An 18,177-nucleotide genomic window follows, 5' to 3' on the forward strand; every position below is an offset into this window, starting at 1 on the left:
AGCCTTCCTGATGTCTGGGCAGCAGACTTAACTTAAACGATTATCATTATATCAGGCCTAACTCCGCCTGTGTGTACTTTTACAGCTAAGCTTCAAAATAAGGTAATAAAATACTGCAGTGCTCATAAACACTGTAAAGCCTCGGGAAGTGGTAGGATTATGTGTGGAACTTCGCACAGCAAATGAAACCTTGTAGCCTAGGTGGGAAAAGACAAGACTCTTCACCCAGAGTCAGACATATGGTGTTCTCTTTCTGTCAGTTCTCAATGGGAGTTGTTTAATAGTGAGCCCACCATCCTATCTTGACCCTCATTCAATGATTGGCTCTGCTCCACTGGCTGCCTATAGGGAGGCTGCTTTGGAGGAATGCACTGACTTCATCTGCCAGCCGGAAGGATTCCTGCTTTTCTTAACAAAAGGCCCTCACCCCACCCCTCCTCGGCTGCTGACCTGGCTGCCCTGCATCGCCATTACTTTGCTGTTTGGACACCAAACACAAACTCTGCTGGGGAGCAACAGCCAACCTGATGTGGAAACAACATCACTGAGGAACAGCTCAACATGACAACACATACAGAGGGAATGCCAACACAACTAGATTTAATCCGCAGAATGAGATCACACGAAACAAATGAGAGTTAGAGATGGATGATCACATGTAATAAAAATTCTTTTGAGTGATTCGAGCGAGGTGACTTCATCTGGAAAGCAACCTGATATGAAAAGGGAGTGCTTATCTAAATCAAACACAGAAATTTCAACACAGCAGACATGTCAATATTTTTTCTCTTAGAGGGCACAGAGTCTTCTGTGATGAAGGCATTATTAATCCTAACTAGCAGAGTCACAAATTGAGTATAGTATTACTTACTTTAGCTTTGAGGCTTTTTAAGGACATGCCAAGTTGTACAGGAAGAAACATTTAAAGTCTTTATGTCTGCAGTGGGACTGGATTCAAACTTTCCCTTATGCAAAAGCATCTTCATGCCTTGGAGTAACCAGTGGGAAAAACTGTTTACAAAGCTCAAACAGGGGTTGAACTCAAACACACTTTGCCTGCATGTATAGGGAAATTAGGTCCTATTTAACTGGAATAGATTCTATGCCTGTAATTTACATACAAACATAAAGACAGTTCTCAACCTAAAGGTCTCTATACTGTATCTATCCAAGTTTTGTACATACTGCACTGTAACAATCACATTAAATGAGAACACAAACAATAAAACATCTCCTAGCTAAGAATGCCACTCTCCCCTGATGCTTAGCTTTTGTCCCTTCTGGCTGGTGAAATATGATAATCTGCACTAACAGGAAACAAACAGGCCTGTGAGTCTCAGGTTGCTATCTGTTCTCTCTGTCGCAGGCGCAACAACAGTGAGAACCAGACATCCGCCTGACCAGGCTCCATTTCTCAGGACAGCAGAGTCCTTTGTCAGTTCTCACTGAAATACAGAAACAGGAGAGGCCCCTTTAATGTTTTGTGAAATACAGTCTCAGAATCATGGAACACACCATCAACGTAGGCTCTTGAAAACAAAAAGGGAATAAAATAGATGATTAAAATACTGAAGAAGCCAGTCAGTCAACACATTTGCTAGCCAGAAAGGAGTAGATGAGTCTACAAAGGCAACATGCAAATGCAGACTTCAGGCTGCTTTGTCCATGTTCAGTCACCATACGCACACAACCATTCTAACCCAAGCCTCTATAAATCTTCTTACCTTAATGACAATACTCCACAAGTCCTCACCTTGCCCTTTAACCTCAGTTCACCCCCACCCCTGAAAAAAGAAAGATGCATTCCAACTTCCCACCTCTAGCTTAACCCATGCCCTACCCACCCACAGGACATAGTTGCCCTGTTACACATTTTCTCAAAGGGAAGAGACACTCTGGAGGTAATCAGCAAACAACTGAAAATACACTCCAACAGCAAATCCACATACACAAAAAGGCCACTTTAGGAGCTCATCTGCTGAATTGGATAAAGAAAACAGATTAATCATACTGTATGATGAAAGGGAAAAAGGGAAGGAAGACAGACTGAACAAATGAAAAAGGGGAGAGTAAATGTGGAGGAAAATGCTGACTGACATAGAGGATAAGAGAGTGGTAGGGGAAACTGCAGGTACTGGGGCCCGTCTCATCAGCACTCACCCATCCAGCTAACCCACTTTGCGTCTTTCATCACCCTGTCTGTGCCTCTGTCTGTCTCTCTTCAATAACAGCCTCCAAGCTCCTTGGTGAATTTGACTCAAGGCGGAGGTGGTTAGCATCTGCAGATACACGGGGCATGAATCGGCTCGTCCGTGTGCCTGTGTGTGAGCAACAATGTCGAGCTGTGAATTAATGGGCCTTTTTAGACAAGCTGGCCACCAAGAAGCTTCCGTATGCCAAAACTACAGCTTCAAATAAATCACAGAGCACAAGGCCTTGAAAATGAATTACAGTTTTTCCAATCAAATCTCCACTTAGTGGTATGATTTAAGGTGTTTACAATTTAAAAATAAATGCCTAACATCTGGCTCAGACTGGATTCTTGTTGGAAACATGAGAAACACCTGCACTTTGCTAAGTTTTGTTTTTCTTGCACATGGGGAAACATGCAAGCAACCTATGCACAAACAAAATTACATACAAAACAAAAGGACACACACACAAACACATATATTCATTCATTCTTTCGTTCATTCATTCATCATGGAACAAGATGCCTTAAACCTCAGTGTCCAATGGAAATGATTCATTTCTGTTAGTCAGCAGTAGTATTGGGAAACATGTGTATAACTGTAGAGCTTAACAAAAAGTAATCAAGTAAAGTTATTAAAGCACTGTAGCTTCTGAACACCTAGACCCTTAAGCTACATGAAGAGTATACTTACTGGGTGTGTAGTGTGTGTGTATGCACGCACGAGGGGAGTACAATGGTCAAGGGCTGAGCATGAATCTGTCATGTACAAGCTTGTATGTGTGAGTGTGACTGCAAATAGACGTCATTCAGGCCTATCTTTATGAGAGCTTGCTCCATCTCAGAGCATTTTCTGTGGTATCTCTGAAGCAACAGAAGTCCAAAGAACAATGGCAAGAGCAAAGGGCGGGCCGTACATCACACTCTGTCTCAAATCTGAACAACAGATGGATACACAAACATAGAAACAACGTCTACAAAACAGCTTTCCCTATCAGCATCAGCAGACAAAATAAGACTCTGGCCCAGTCTGGTTCAAGTGTACATAATGGGTTAAGATGTGGCTGCTTGAGGACAATGAACAAAAACTATGCTCCCTATGTGCCATTCTGCTCCAGGTTGGCAGAGATACACAAATAATTCAAAGAGTCAGTAACAGGCTGGCACCGAGCAGCTTGGTCTCATGTGTGGAGCAAAGACGCTGTTGTCCTGGTTCCACACTCGGCAGACAGCGCTGCCTCTTTTGTGGCCCCTGGCATTGCTGGGTCATCTGCCATGCTGCACCACACCAGCTTTTACTGTCATTCTGCTGTTACCACTGATAAAAGTAATAAAAGGCAAAACAGATACTTTCTTTTATCCTCCCTCGCCTCCTGTTTTGTATACTTCATTCCTCATCCTCCTCCTTCTCATCCAGTGCTCAGTCTTCTAAATGAGCTGAGCTTGTGCTCAAAGACCAACGAGGCCAAAAAAACACACAGTATGAAAAAGTCCATAATGTGCCAGTAGTAAAAAATTGTGAAAAATCATATTTTTCTTCATTAGTTAAAACTACGTCTCTGTGGAAAGAAAAATCTCAGGGCTTTTAGCACTTTAATAAACTTCCAAGAATTGTCATTTTGTTACATCTCTTTTCATGTACCTGCACTTTCTTTCACTGCAATTTGCCTTTTTTTTTACATATTCCCCATTATTTCCACAAAGTATTACTCAAACTCAATAACATCTGAAGGATGGTGCCTCAAGGACTTAACCATGCTAATTCCTGTACAAAACAATATCTGCTCAAGTTAAGACCAATTTAGTCCTTGGGCACATTGAGAAGATATTTGGAAGACACTTAACATAAAACATTGACAGGCCTAGCCTAGCCTCATCTCTTTATCTGCTCATTTTATCTGAGATAGACAGACAGACAGTTTTTTAATTCTACATGAATTACCAGTAGCTCCCTATACGCAGTAACCCCCACTCCAAAAATCATTAACAGCATATCAACATGGCTCCAGCGCCTGCGGTCAAAAAGCAGGGAGTGGCCCACTGGGGACGTGAGGGCACCAAGATCTGAGGGCTTCTATTGGGTGATATTAAAACTTGTAGGCACACGTCACCTTTCATGCAGGAGATAATTTGCTTTTACAGTTTGTGACTTGGCAGTAAAATGCAAGAAAAATAAAAGACACTGCTGGGTGGCTGAGGTCGTTTGGGAGGTGTTAAAACATCAGACACTGATCTAGTGATCTGTTCACTCTGTGGTATGTGCACAACATCTGTAGCCAAGCCTCTGAAAAGAAAAAAGGGTTATGTGAGCGTTGGTTTGCACTGACAAAATAAAACAGAATTTGTATGTTGGTATTACAGTGTTGTTATGTGTGAACATTTGTATTTTATTCTGACACTGACTGCAGTGCTTCTGCTGCCTCACAGTAGAGGACCAGGCTGCAGCAGTCTCTCCAAACACACTGCTTCTTAATCAGACTTAACAGTTGCCTGGTTCACTGCTAACGGAGCTTCACCAGAGTTTCAACACACCTGATGAATAATCCTTTTTTTTCACAGCACATTAATTTGGAAAATATTTTTGAAAAAAAAAAAAAACATGTCCAAATGCTGGTGACTGACTAGCTCTTTGAAAATGTCTCCTGTCCACCAGTGTCTCTGCTCTATTGCCATGGTAATGACTCAGCACAGAGCTTCAGAAACAGCACTAATAAGCTTTTGCCATCATACTTTCAGGGATCTGTTGCTGCAGCCTTCTTCTATAATGACTGGCTCATCCAAGTGTTAAATCTCAATGAGAGCTCATTAATAAGGGGGACGCCTGTGCATCCAAACCAAGGATAAATACAGGCAGCATTATTATCAGGTGTTTACAAAAGCTAACTAAAAGGCTGCAAGCTCAAATTCCAGCTGTGGTTTTTCTACTATTATCTGCTAGATCTCACACAGAGTCTCTAAATATACAAGCTGTGTAATCCCATTGCATGTAATTGATGACTGATGAGGGTTTAGACATTAAAGCCACTCCAGCTGATGTGAAACAGACCACGACATGGCCATTCATGGCTGTCACTACCACTACAGTCACACTGTGTAAAACAGCACTTAGTGTGAAATCCCAGTCATCGTGAATCACCCGCAGCACTTTCACAGACAGATGGTAACCTGGCACGAACCATAAGAGAGAAGGAAGCGAGAAGGTGTGAGAAAAGGAATCGTTTATTTAATCGCAATTCTTTCAAATGTTTAGGAGGAAGAGTTTGATTTCATAATTCTACTTTGGAAATTTAAAGAAACCCAGGCACACGTTTGTATTTAACTGGAAGGGCATAGGGTACACTCCAATGATTATGTGGCCACAACAGCTTACACAGCCCTCACCACAATAAAACTACTTTATTCATCTCACATAGTGAAAGACTTCCACATACCTGGTTTGGCAGCAGTCCCTCACTTGTTTGCTTAAACCCTGGAAAATTAGCAAGGCTGGGAACATTAGAGACACAAAATGTGTTTGCACTGACTCATGGATCCAACCACAAAGTCAGTAGCAATTGGTGAGAATGATAATACAGGACTGCACATACAGCAGCCCTTGGAAGGCCGGGCAGAGCCGGCCTCCACTGAGAGCTCAGCCGAGGATGGGTGATTTAGCTGATTTCAGGCTAAGCCCTGTGAGTGCATGAATTAATTCTGTTGTATGAGCCAGGGAAGAAGGGTCTCAGACTGCTGATGGGTACCCACATGTAATTATATACTCCCAACCTGACTCAGCAGTTCCCAGCCCAACTTGTACACAGCACACATACAGTTGAAGTCAGACGTTTATATACACTTAAGCAGAAGTCATTAAAACTGATTTTTTTAACCACTCCACAGACGTCATGTTAACAAACTCTTTTTTTGGCAAGACGGTTATATTTGACAAGTAATTTTTCCAACAGTTGTTTACAGATTATTTTACTTGTAATTCACTATATCACAATTCCAGTTGGTCAAGAGTTAAATGCACTTTAAACCAGGGGTCCCCAACCCCAGGTCCCTGGACCGGTACTGCCCCGTTGATCATTTGGTACTGGGCCACAAAGAAACAATTTCGTGGTTAAAATTATAGTTATTTTTCTTTCATTAGTCTTAGTTTGAAAAACGACTGTTTTCACCCTTGCCTCACTACCGCACTTGACTCTGGCACGCGATTTTACACTTCAGCGACACAAGCTAACCCTTTAAAAATTAGCCAAAAACAAAATTCACTTGAGAGCTTTTTCGGGAAGGAACACGCAAACGATGGGACAGCAGAAGGGTCACAGACTGCCAGCAAAAAGAAAGCTGCATTTAAAAGAAAATACCACGATTCCTACCTAAGTTACGGGTTCATCGCAACAGGTGATACACAAGCTCCACACCCGCTATGCATAATTTGCGGTGACCAACTAGCTAATGAAGCCATGAAACCCTAAAAAAAATGCTCTGCCACATTAAGACAAAACACCCTACATTATAAGACAAACCCTTGGAATTTTTTTCTAGTTGCAGGGAAACAAGCCCAGGGCTCCTACTGACTCTGCATTATGGTGAGTTGATATTATAGTGTAGAATTGTTGTAATTGCCTAATATAAAGTGTAATTGTTGCATTCAGATTACATACTATGAACTGACAAAGGTTTTTGTTATTGGAACCCCCATGCCTCTACCCAGTCCGCGGAAATATTTTCATGCATGAAACCGGTCCCTGGTACAAAAAACTTTAGAAGCTTCTGATAGGTTAACTGGCATCGTCTGAGTCAACAGGAGGTGCACCTGTGGATGTATTTTAAGGCCTGCCTTCAAATGCAGTACCTCTTTGTTTGACATCATGGGAAAAATGAAAAGAAATCAATCAAGACCTCAGAAAATTAGAACTGTGGACCTCCATAAGTCTGGTTCATCCTTGGGAGCAATTTCCAACTGTCTGACGGTGCCACATTCATCTGTACAAACAATACTACACAAGTATAAACACCAGAGGACAACGCAGCCATCATGTCTAGGAGATGGTCCCAAAAGTACAAATCAATCCCAAAACAACAGCAAAGCACCTTGTGAAGACACTGGAGGAAACAGGTACCAAAATATCTATATCCTCAGTAAAACAACCCCTATATCTACATAACCTGTACGGCCGCTCAGCAAGGACCTAAGACAGGGATTGTTTATTAATGCCAGGAGTTGTGAAAAACTGAGTTTAAATGTATTTGGATAAGGTGTATGTAAACGTCTGACTTTAACTGTACTAGATAACACGCACACACATGCATATAAATGGTGCACATGTACAGTATATAGACAGAGAGAGCCATATTCAGTTATCTCCTAGCAAGAATATGTTACATGGCTGAAGCACAGAAGCACACAGGCTGGCTCAAACTGAACGATGAGGCTTAATTTTGGACTAAAGCCACATGCAACTGTAAAAGTGAACACACTCATTTAAAAGGAGGCACTTTACACAGTATGAGTGGAAGCTGACAACCTTATATTTACAATCACATGCTATTTCTAGTTTTTTTTTTTTTTTTTTTTATTGTCATTTATTCTCGTTTATTATTTCTTATGTTACTTATCTAAGTTCCTCACAGGTTACAGATTGTACAGGCTTAAATTTTTGCAGGAATTGTCCTAAAATAGGACAAAAGGGGGGAAATGTGGATGTCTGATCACACCTCCCTGCTGGAATGTGATCTACACCAGGTGTCTGAGTGTATGTGTGATGTTAATTTGTATGTTCTTCCATGTGTGCTGATATCAATTATTCACAACTTTTTTCTTTTTTTGCCATCTTACATTGTTGAGGAATAATCCAAAATAGGGACAAAACGCAATCTTAATAAACCAAGGTTTTCTACACAGAAAACAAGAAATATTACCAACAAACGACAATGTCAATAATTCAATCAAAGCAAATTTATGCAATTTAAGTCATATCACTATGATTCCACTGACTGTAGAGGTACTGTAAGAAAGCTTTTGTATCAGTGGCTGAGAATGGTTGTTATTCTTTCATTATACTTTAATTCCATGCAATTCATGATGCAATATATTCTCCCCAGTGCTTGAAGGGAACACTGCCGTTACCATGCCCAAGGAAAAAATAGCAACGTTCTGCTAAGAAAGAAAAACAGGATAGAAGAGAGCTCAAAGCCTCACACCTACATCATTCACACACAGCCCTGTGTCAGATCATCCGCTACAGTGATATACACGAGACTTAACTGGCTTACCAAACACTGAATTTATCAATCCAGGGCAGAGCAGGTGTACATTTTTGTGCAGGGTTAGAACGGTGGTATTACAACAAAAATATACTGTATTTCTTCAACAAAAAGAAAACATGGAGCCGCCTACTGAATGAATGTTTTTGCAGATGAAAGTGGAGACATCCACCTGGTTTCCACCCAGGACATCACTCAGTATGTGGGCAGTTCCAAAACTACTACTATGCAACTAATGTAATCCATTCACTGCCAAATTCTTTTAGATTCAACTTTGAAAGCTAAAGTTCCTGACTGCAACATTATTTGGACAGCAGGGAAATCCGAGAGAAAACCACAGGCTCTCCAGATTAACATGTTACTCCACTGCCAAGGCCAGTGTGCTATGCAAAGCATTTTATCTCACACCCTCCCAGTATTTACCTAGGGAGTTCCAATATACCTGGCCCTTGGAGAAAAGGATGCAGGTAAACACAGCCATGGCCTGAGAGATATCAAGTATCAGCAATTGCATAAGTGTGTGTGTGTGTGTGTTTAGACCTACAGGTAACCTGTCACAGCGAAACCATGTAAAATCTAAGAAGCTGTCTTTTCAGAGGAGGTTCATGCCACAAAAATGTAATTGTGCTTGCTGACATACCTTCAGTAAGACCTCTAAATGCTTCAGTAACTTGAGCTGAGTATCAGACAGCTACAATATGTAACTTACGGCAATATTTGGATTTATTAGCTATCTGTTAAATAAATGAGTAAAAAAGGTGAAAAAACTGGCCAGACATGTGATCAGCTTTTGGTAATTGACATTATTCTGATACACATTCAAATTCCAGTTTTAATACTGAGTACTAAATGTACCCATGTAGAATAGACGGAAAGTAAAGGGTGGAATCTGTTTGCGTTGCATGTGGATCATGAGATTTAGGGTGGGTTGATGGGGAGGTGTCACACATGACTCTCTCTCCCTGTCATTACTCTGAGGAGAGTAAAGGATCACAGCTGTCAGGGCAGTGTGGGGGGGAGGATGTGTGGACAGTCGGGATGAGGAACAGGGAAGAGGGCAAGATGCAGATTTTCAGCCGAACCTTAGGAGCACCTTTGAGACTAAGATGGTATATTTCACTGAGGTGCCCCTTCACTTCCAGAATCAGCCCTTCACCTCTTTGACTTGAGGCCACCAAGTTGAACTTTGGCATGCTTACACAGACGTTGTGTTAACAAACAAGCAATAGGTTGGTTACCATCTGGGAATGACAAAGAGAGAGTAGGGAGAGGGGGTGGGTGATGAAGGAGATGCTGGACAAAGACGAGTGTTAAATTAGGAATATTCAGATACAAACTACAAGTGTGAAATATGTAAAAATGAAACTAACCAAAGAGCAGGACTTCGTGCACTAACACTCTATGCAACAAAGTTTATGATGTAGGTGTGAACAAAGGCCTGTTTCATGAAGCTGGTTCACTGCACTATCTGGATAATAAGTAAAACCTGGAACAGTCAACATTTGACAGAGTTCCAAGTTTTAGTCTGCCAAGGTGCCCTCGTAACTCAGTAAACCTGCATCTTGGATTGGAGCCAAGGTTTGAGTCAAATGTTATGTGTTAAACAACAAAGACGAGGGTAACCTGATACTGAGAACATGGCTTATCTGTTCATCTTTATGGAAGAAAAAAAGTGTCTGTTCTGGTCTTTTTGTCACTGGATTATGGGAAGCATGGTAACATAGACTACACACTTACCTGTAGATTAAGAGGCAAAGTTTCAGTTGTGAAAAATTGTGCTTTCGGTGTAATGAAGTGCAGACAGAATGAAGATTGGTATGTGTGGTACAGCTCCCTAGGGCTGTGTGAAAATTTTACTGAAACCTACAGAGCCACAAACTCACCTACTTTTGCTCATCTCAGGTTGTTTGGTAAAAGCATTTCCAAGGTTCTTTTGAGACCTGTCATCTTAAAAAAAAACCTACAACACCCATCTTTAATGCTGTTAAGTTCATGCTTCCATCTCATCTACATTTGTTCTATATCTTCACTCAAAACAAATCTACATAACTAATCATTTATCATCTAGCATTTTGATGGTAATTTTTAATTTTGGAGCTTGGTTTACTTATTGTCCATAATATGTTTCTTTATTTACACTGCCCTAATACACACATGCACTTCAGCTCATCACTTTGTGTTAGTGCACCAGTAGCTGCCATCTACCCATGAGCAAAATGTGCTCGTTTGCTTCTAATGTGCTTGATCAAACACATTTACAATAAATGACTGGCCTAACGTCAAGCCTCTCAGCGTGAGGGATGAGTCTGTCAAGTCCACCTGCCTCGTTCTCTCCCGTCTGCTGATTTAGTACCTTGAAGCCCTGTAGCAGACATTTTCTCTTTCTTACTGGCATCTTGACCCCCCCTTTTGGCCCTGTCCTGGGCCCTTGGCAGGGGCACCATGTTATTTACGGCCCGAAGAGCTCTGTGTGCTGAGAGTCAACAAAGCATGGGTGGTTGAACGAGGGAGCAACCCGCTGCTTATTGGCACACAGACACACATCCATGGTCTCTCTCACACACAGTCACATGACCATCCCAGGGGTTTGGCAGAGATGTTTACCACACTACAATCACTACACACAGTAGAACTGAGAACCATGGCCAATGAGACAAACAGACAAACAGACACCCAAAACGCCAGCAACTATAACCTGCCAGTGGTTTTACAGCGGTTACAACAGAACGTGAAATGTGGAGCTATAGATTTGGGTAACATAGCAGAACAAACACCCATGAAAGCTACAAAGAGGTTCATCCTGACAGGACATGACAGCTGAACTTTCTGGTCAGTTGGACTCACTTGGAAACATGTCCGTAGGTGGACTAAGCTGTGTGAGGACAGCTGGTTTAAATTAACTTGAGACCTGCACATGTTGGACACCTGAAAAGAGATTCAGGCTAAGGACCTGCATGCTGCTCAGTGACCTGAACCTTTTCAAGCTATTTCAACAACACTGCCTTAAAATTTGACTGAAGACAAAACAAGTACAGTGCTGAGCAGCTGGCAACAAACCATTCCTTGAGAGGCATGTTTCTCAAACTCTCCAGCTGGGTTCAAAAGATTTATACACTTGTTTCAGATGGGTCCAGAGACTTCTGCAGTTATACAGCACAAAAATGTGCTTTCAGGTGCTCCTAAGCAGCTACCTGTCTTAACACCTAAAAACAGAATTACAGTGAAATTCCTACCAAGTCCCCTCCTTCCTATTAGTAATTATAGTCTCCCAGCTGACAAACTACAGGTCTGCTGTGTTTGTCTTTGCCTCCTACTATACAACAGGTGAACCAAGGCCTGCGTATGCTGGGCTGGATGCCAGTATCTTACTGTTTCTGCTAGCCAAGTACATATTACCCTTCCTGGTATGACACAAACACCAGAAGAGTGAAAGGGGAACAGTCTTAATTAAAAAAAAAAAAACACTGTCCAGAGAAGAAGGAAGAGATTTGCTTTGCATCATGAGAACCTGCATAAATGTACAACAGGCTAAATACGGCATCCTAAACAAGAACAGCAGAATATTCCAGAATTTATAAAATCCTAAGGGAAAAAGTTTTGGTGAGGATGATTTATTTATAAAAGCACAGATGATGTGATAAATTGAAAACTGGGTTGACTTTGGATTGGAAATAGGGGTGTGAGGGAGGATGAGGGAACAGGGTGTGAGGGATGTGAATGTGACGCAAAGAGGGGTGGATCAATCTTTTATCACTGCAGTGTGCTTTCATCCCTAATGGATCCGACATGAGCACAGCACAGCACTACCTTCCGACACACTGCACAGGCAGGGCGGGAGGACGCACGGAAAGAACAACAGGGAGCAAGAAAGGTAGGCAGAGCAACACATGGGAAAGCAAGATAGTTACAGAGTGAGAGAGATAAAAAGAGAGATGCTGGTTCAAACTACCTACCCAAAAATAATCACAACCCCAAACATGCAAACATATTATTTCTCCAACATGCTGTTAAAGCGTTTGCAATTACGTCTGGCCCTGAAAGTAGCTGCAGGAGCTGAAAAGCACTGCTGATAAGGATGGCGAGAAATTAAGTCACTTCACAGCATGAAGAATGACTTTGGAAATTCCCATCAAGAATCCCTAAAGATATCTCATGTGCAAAGGTGGACTTGCTTTACTTGCGTTGCGAGCTCAGCAACACACCGACAGAGACACAGGTGGACAAACGGACAATTCCAGATGAGGAGAGGAGTTCATCTGTTTATTCAAGCAGTGAAGGAGCAGTAAAAAAAAAAAAAACATTGTGGAGTACAAGGCACGACGTCTCTCAGAGGACACTGCTCTCTCCACACTAAACAGGCTCATTCATGTGAAAATAAGAAATATCTCAGCAGTGAGAGATGCACAAAGGGAAAGGGAGAGAAAAGAAGTGCTAACTAATCAAGCCTGGGGAAAAAGCTTAAAGTTTTAAAAAGTGCTCCACCGCTGGCAACCACATCAGCATACTGCTATTTTAATATTCATTATATTAAAAAGAAGAGACATTTAGAAAAGCATTATATAAACACTTCTCTTCTTTGGTCAACTTCCTGCATCAACACCTGATACAGATAAATGAGCAAAGGTCAAATGAGATTAATACATCTGAACAGAATATCAAGTATAACCATGACTGAAAAAGTGGCAAAAATAACTTAGAAGTAAAAGAAATCAATCAATTTATAGAAGCCATGTTAAAGCTATGAAATATGCTTGAGTCAAAGTTGTCCATTGGGTAGCTTCCCCTACAACTATCTCTCTGGAACCAAGTTCACTGTGAGCAACACATGACATATAACTGTCTAAATCCCACAGGCAGTTAGTGGGGAAAAATAATCATCTCCCACTGGAGTTCTGTGTGTGTGTGCGCGCGCGTGTGTGTGTGTGTGTGTGTGGGAGGGGGGGTCCAATCGATGGCCCTGATTGGATAACGAATACAGCCTGCTAATGAGCTCCGAATTTCACTATCTGACACATACCATGCTGGGAAATGTAAAATAAGATGCTAACCATGCATAATGATGAGTCAGTGTTTAAATAGCCTTAGAGAGGTTTGGTTCATTAGGCTTGCAATGTCTTGGTATTTGAGATGTGTTGCACGTTAACAGTTAAATACAGGACATGGGGTGAGTGAGCTGAACTCTGCTCATACCCTCCATAAATTAATCTTTAATCCTACAGTGAGCAGCCTGTGTAACAGAGATAGCCTGCACTTGTCTCATAGTTCCAACACAGTAAACACTTGCACACAAAAATGTGCACAGAGACCAGCTCTGACTCACACAGGGAGCACTCAAAACACACACAGACGAAAAAACACACAAAGAAGTAAAAAGACAGGAGTGCACAGAATGTGCACAAGAGTGATGTTTCACCCAAACAGGTTTGAGTCCTTTTGTCTTATACAGGAACACTTGGGTGGCGGGTCTAGTATCAACAGGTATATATAAAGACACAGCTTGGCTTTGTTTCTCTTCCGCACAGAAAAGATAAGCAGACTAAAGCTCACGCTTATTCATAAAGATAGCTCTCCTACCATGCATGTGAACATAGTGAAAAGCCACTACAGAAAATCTGCTTCACGAAAACTTCCCAACACTGACATTCAAACTGTCAAGGACACATTCAAACAACGCCTGAGAAAAGCCCTTACACTCACCGATTGACAGGCTCTTTGCTTCAAAGTCTTAAATTCCCTCTGTCGTTGTTTATTCCCCCATTTCTGTGCCTCACTTAGAGAAATCCTTAACTTCTCACAGAGCAGCAAGGCCGGTTGTGTGGCTGATGTGTGAGGCAGCGAGTGAGTGTTCGTGTGTGAGAGGATGTGAGGAGCGTGCGAGTCCTGCAGAGGTCAGAGGCAGTCAGACGTGGTCACAGAAAGATTTAAAGGATGTCGCGACTTCTCCTCGCTTGCTGCCTCCGGAATGTACTTCTCCTGTGTGTCCTCGCCACAGCAAAGATCTGAGAGACTGCTGGAGTTCTGTCGCTCTGTCTCTCTCTGTCTATACCCCTCCTCCTTCTCTCTGTGTCTCTCACCCACACAGAAACACACCCTCCCAGTCTCACTCTCTCTCTCTCTCCACCCTTTCTTGCTCTGCTGACAGATCTGGTACCTCCCCCTTTTCAGGTAGTTGAAAGCATGTTTGTGGCTTTGTCATTCTCTTCCTGTATCAGTTTCCTCAGTTATTCCCTTTGTATTCTCCATACACCATGCACTGCTTGCTAAGAAGAGTCACAGAAAACAGAATAAAATCCAAAAGTGTTTACATGCAGGTGTATATATGTATGTGTCCCTACTGTTTGTACTAGCTACAACCTGCGGCATTAGACATCCTCTCTCTGGCCTCCAGTCACATGAACAGCTGATTATACAAATGATGCTGTCAGGTGTTTTTCCACTTCCTTTTTCCTGGTATGAGGTCACAGTCCAGCTAACCAGGTGCCATTGTAGTGTGTGTGTTTGAATTTGACAACACCCTGTGGGAAAATGATTGAATGGAGGAGCCCAAATCTGACCATACTGACCCAGAGAGCAACACATGCACAAAGCAAAAGCCCAATCACTTATAAAAACTACTCAACGTGTATGGAACAATGCCACAATCCTGAACTGTCTTCCTTTCTCCACAGCCCCCTCCCACAGCTAAATACAGAGCCAAGAAATGCATGAACAATAGGTCAGGCAGAATGTGTGGGAGCCTCTCAGCATGGGCTGGACCCCTCTCCTCTGTTAGCACCTCTGCCCTCTGAATCTTCACATTTCCCTCAAAATTAAATTTGAACCACTATTTGCCTCTTTTTGTTTGTTCCTATACCATCCCCCAAATCTGAAACTAAGGAATGGTTACTGAGAGTGAAGCTGATACCAAGCATACAACTAAATGTAAATAAAAGTGGAAGTTCGACTCCATTGTCCCTCACAAAATCCTAAAAAAGAATCATTTTAAATCTAAATATGTCATAGCATTAAAACACATTAGGCTGCTGCCTATTTTCATATAATGATGAATAATAAAATTATCAGAGGTTATAAAATGGCAGTGCATTTTCTAAATGTACATGAACATGTACATTTTGAAAAACTATGATAAAGCTAGTGATGTCGAGTAGATGAAATATAATACATATGCCAATGCTTATATAACGGTGATAAGATAAAATCAGCCATCATATTTGTGATTTTGTTACGTGTGAGTGTGGTGTGGACCCCAGTAGCAGACATACCAGGACGAGTAGGAGCCAAAGAAAGTAGTTTAATGAACCAAAACACAGGTAATGCTGGGAGGCAGGAAGACGAGGACCCAGGGAGGAGACCAGAGAGGAACCAAGAGGAGACGAGGAGACCAGAGAGGAACCAAGAGGAGACGAGGAGACCAGAGAGGAACCAAGAGGAGACGAGGAGACCAGAGAGGAACCAAGGAGGGACGAGCAGACCAAGGACGGACCAGGAGACCAAGGAGGGACCAGGAGGAGAGCCGGCAGCAGGAGAGACACAGGAACCAGAGGATGAGCCGGAGAGTCGGCAACAGGGGAGACACAGGACCCAGAAGACGAGCAGGAGAGCCGGTGACAGGGGAGACACAGGAACCAGAAGATGAGCAGGAGAGCCGGCAACAGGGTGGACACAGGAACCAGAAGACGAGCAGGTAAGCAGGCAGCAGCCAGGAGGACCAGGATGACAGGTGAGTCGACGGACAAGTACACAGGGTTGTGGAAGTAGTCAGACACACAAAGTAGCAAGATCAGCAATCAGGGAACAGAAGGATGAAGAGCAGGGGACTGACGAATGTAACCAACAGAACGGGGAGCTTGCTGACCGACCAGACGCCGACTAATCAGAGCTGCCGAAATGCAGAAACAAACAGGAACAGGACGGGAACACGGAGTCGAAAAGACGGTAAGCTCAGGACACTAACACATAATACTAACCGGCTAGCATAGCATAAATGTCAGGTAATGGTATCGCAGCGTAGCATAAACGTAAGGTAACGATATAGTATCACATGAACCAGCAAAGACGCGGCGGAAGACAGGGTGTATATATACCTGACAGGACCGGGAGACAACGGGCAGCAGGTGGGAGGAGTGATGGCTGACTGCAGAGAGAAACCGCAAGGGACAGGACCAGGAGATAACAGGCCACAGGTGACGGACATGGCGACTAACTGCGGTGACAGAGCAGCGGGGAGAGAACAGGTAAACAAACAGAAAGCCAGGAAGCTGATTGACGCGAAACCATAACAGATTTGTTTTGCAGCCATGACTACTTAATTTCTCTGAATTTTTAAACATGTTATTTTCCATAACTTTCCCCTTTGTCAGCCAATGACATCTGATAACAGGCTAAATACTGAAAGAAATGCTTGTCACAAAAAGCCTACATTTCTGTGGCAAAAATGTTGAGACAGGGAATATGCAAAGTTGAAAAACTGCCAGAAGCAAAACAGAAATAACAAAAGTCAAAATGAAACATTATGCCAGTTTCAAAATCCACTTTCTACTGCATTATTGCAAAATAGAAAACCAGTTTAATGCTGCATAAAACCAGTGTAATTACGGAACTCAACTGGTTTGATCCAGCAACTTCATTCTTGTGTTTACGTTGCCTTTATCTGACATCAAATTGTATTCTGAACAGACTAATGAGGATATGCCGTCACAGTGCCTAATAACCACTGTATGAAGCAGATGCTCCAAAAATAGATTTCTTGGATTAACTGCATTAATTTGATGAATTAAACCTTGCAAACAAAAGACCACAGTGACGAATGCTCTAGCTTTTAGCCAGGCTGAGTCACAGAGTCCCACTGAGAGTTGGTTCACATCTATGTGCACTGTTTCACTGTTCTGTCCATAAAGAGAAGCTTTTGGCAGATCTAAGAGCTGTGTTGTCTGACAAATCACTCTAGAATAAAAGTCAGGGGAGAGCCTCCCGAGGGACTGCTTAGGTACCAGTGGCCACAGTGAGAAAAGGCTGAGGTGTCAAGGAGGACTGACATTTTAAAAGCAGCAGACAAGTACATAGACTTTACAGATCCTGACAGCCTGTTACCCTTCAGTGGCCCATGGGCTTGTCCATCGTCAGATCCACACCAAGTTCATTTAAGGGCTTCTTTCTGGTAAGACATGGCCAGGCAAAGGTTAACAAGCAGCAAGTCCTCCTTATTGGTTTGAGACAAAAAGACAACAGGCCTAAAGTCAGAGTGGTGGGTGAGGGTATTGTAACGTGATATGGAAGATTATCAGTCCAAAGCCCCCCAGAATCTGCTGACACCTTCCAGGCATTCCTCAGGGCACCTCCCACTGTTGTGCCTCTCTCATCCCACCCTCCCCTGTCAAACACAGCATAACATCCCTCTTTTTCTGTGTGACTCAAACATTCTTGCCACCCCCTTACCTCCTCTTCCAACCCTCCCTCTGCAGTCAGCGGGGAAACTAAAGGAAACAAAGACCAAGCCTAAAAAGCTTTAAAACTTGTGCTTAAAAAACCTTCTCCATTTTGTGCTGTTTTACCATTTATCCTCATTGCACAAAGGATATAAATGCATTTAGCTCCACAGTCCACATAGATATTCAACTGCTTTCAATCACTACCTACCACTAAGTTAATACCGCAACAAGTGATAGCAGGTATAAATCTGTCCAAAGAGTGGCCAGCCGCCTATAAATCAGCTCAGAGGAGACAAGAAGATGGCT

The 18,177-nt window shown here is 42.5% G+C and overlaps 1 protein-coding gene across 3 annotated transcripts in view; it reads right to left on the reverse strand.

Moving 5' to 3' along the window:
- Positions 1 to 18,177, reverse strand: part of rassf7a (Ras association domain family member 7a) — a 35,845-nt gene that overhangs the window by 7,821 nt on the left and 9,847 nt on the right. The window contains exon 1 of one of the 3 annotated variants that reach the window (XM_020618572.1): positions 16,528 to 16,614. The exons of 1 other annotated variant lie outside the window; for it this stretch is intronic. The gene's annotated coding sequence lies outside the window, so the exon portion shown is untranslated. Of the gene's footprint in view, positions 1 to 14,140; positions 14,490 to 16,527; positions 16,615 to 18,177 lie in introns of those variants that run through there. One more of the 3 variants, XM_020618571.1, reaches the window with a different exon arrangement.

The sequence above is a fragment of the Monopterus albus genome, unplaced genomic scaffold (assembly GCF_001952655.1).
Source record: "Monopterus albus unplaced genomic scaffold, M_albus_1.0 scaffold207.1, whole genome shotgun sequence".
NCBI classification, from domain to species: domain Eukaryota; kingdom Metazoa; phylum Chordata; class Actinopteri; order Synbranchiformes; family Synbranchidae; genus Monopterus; species Monopterus albus.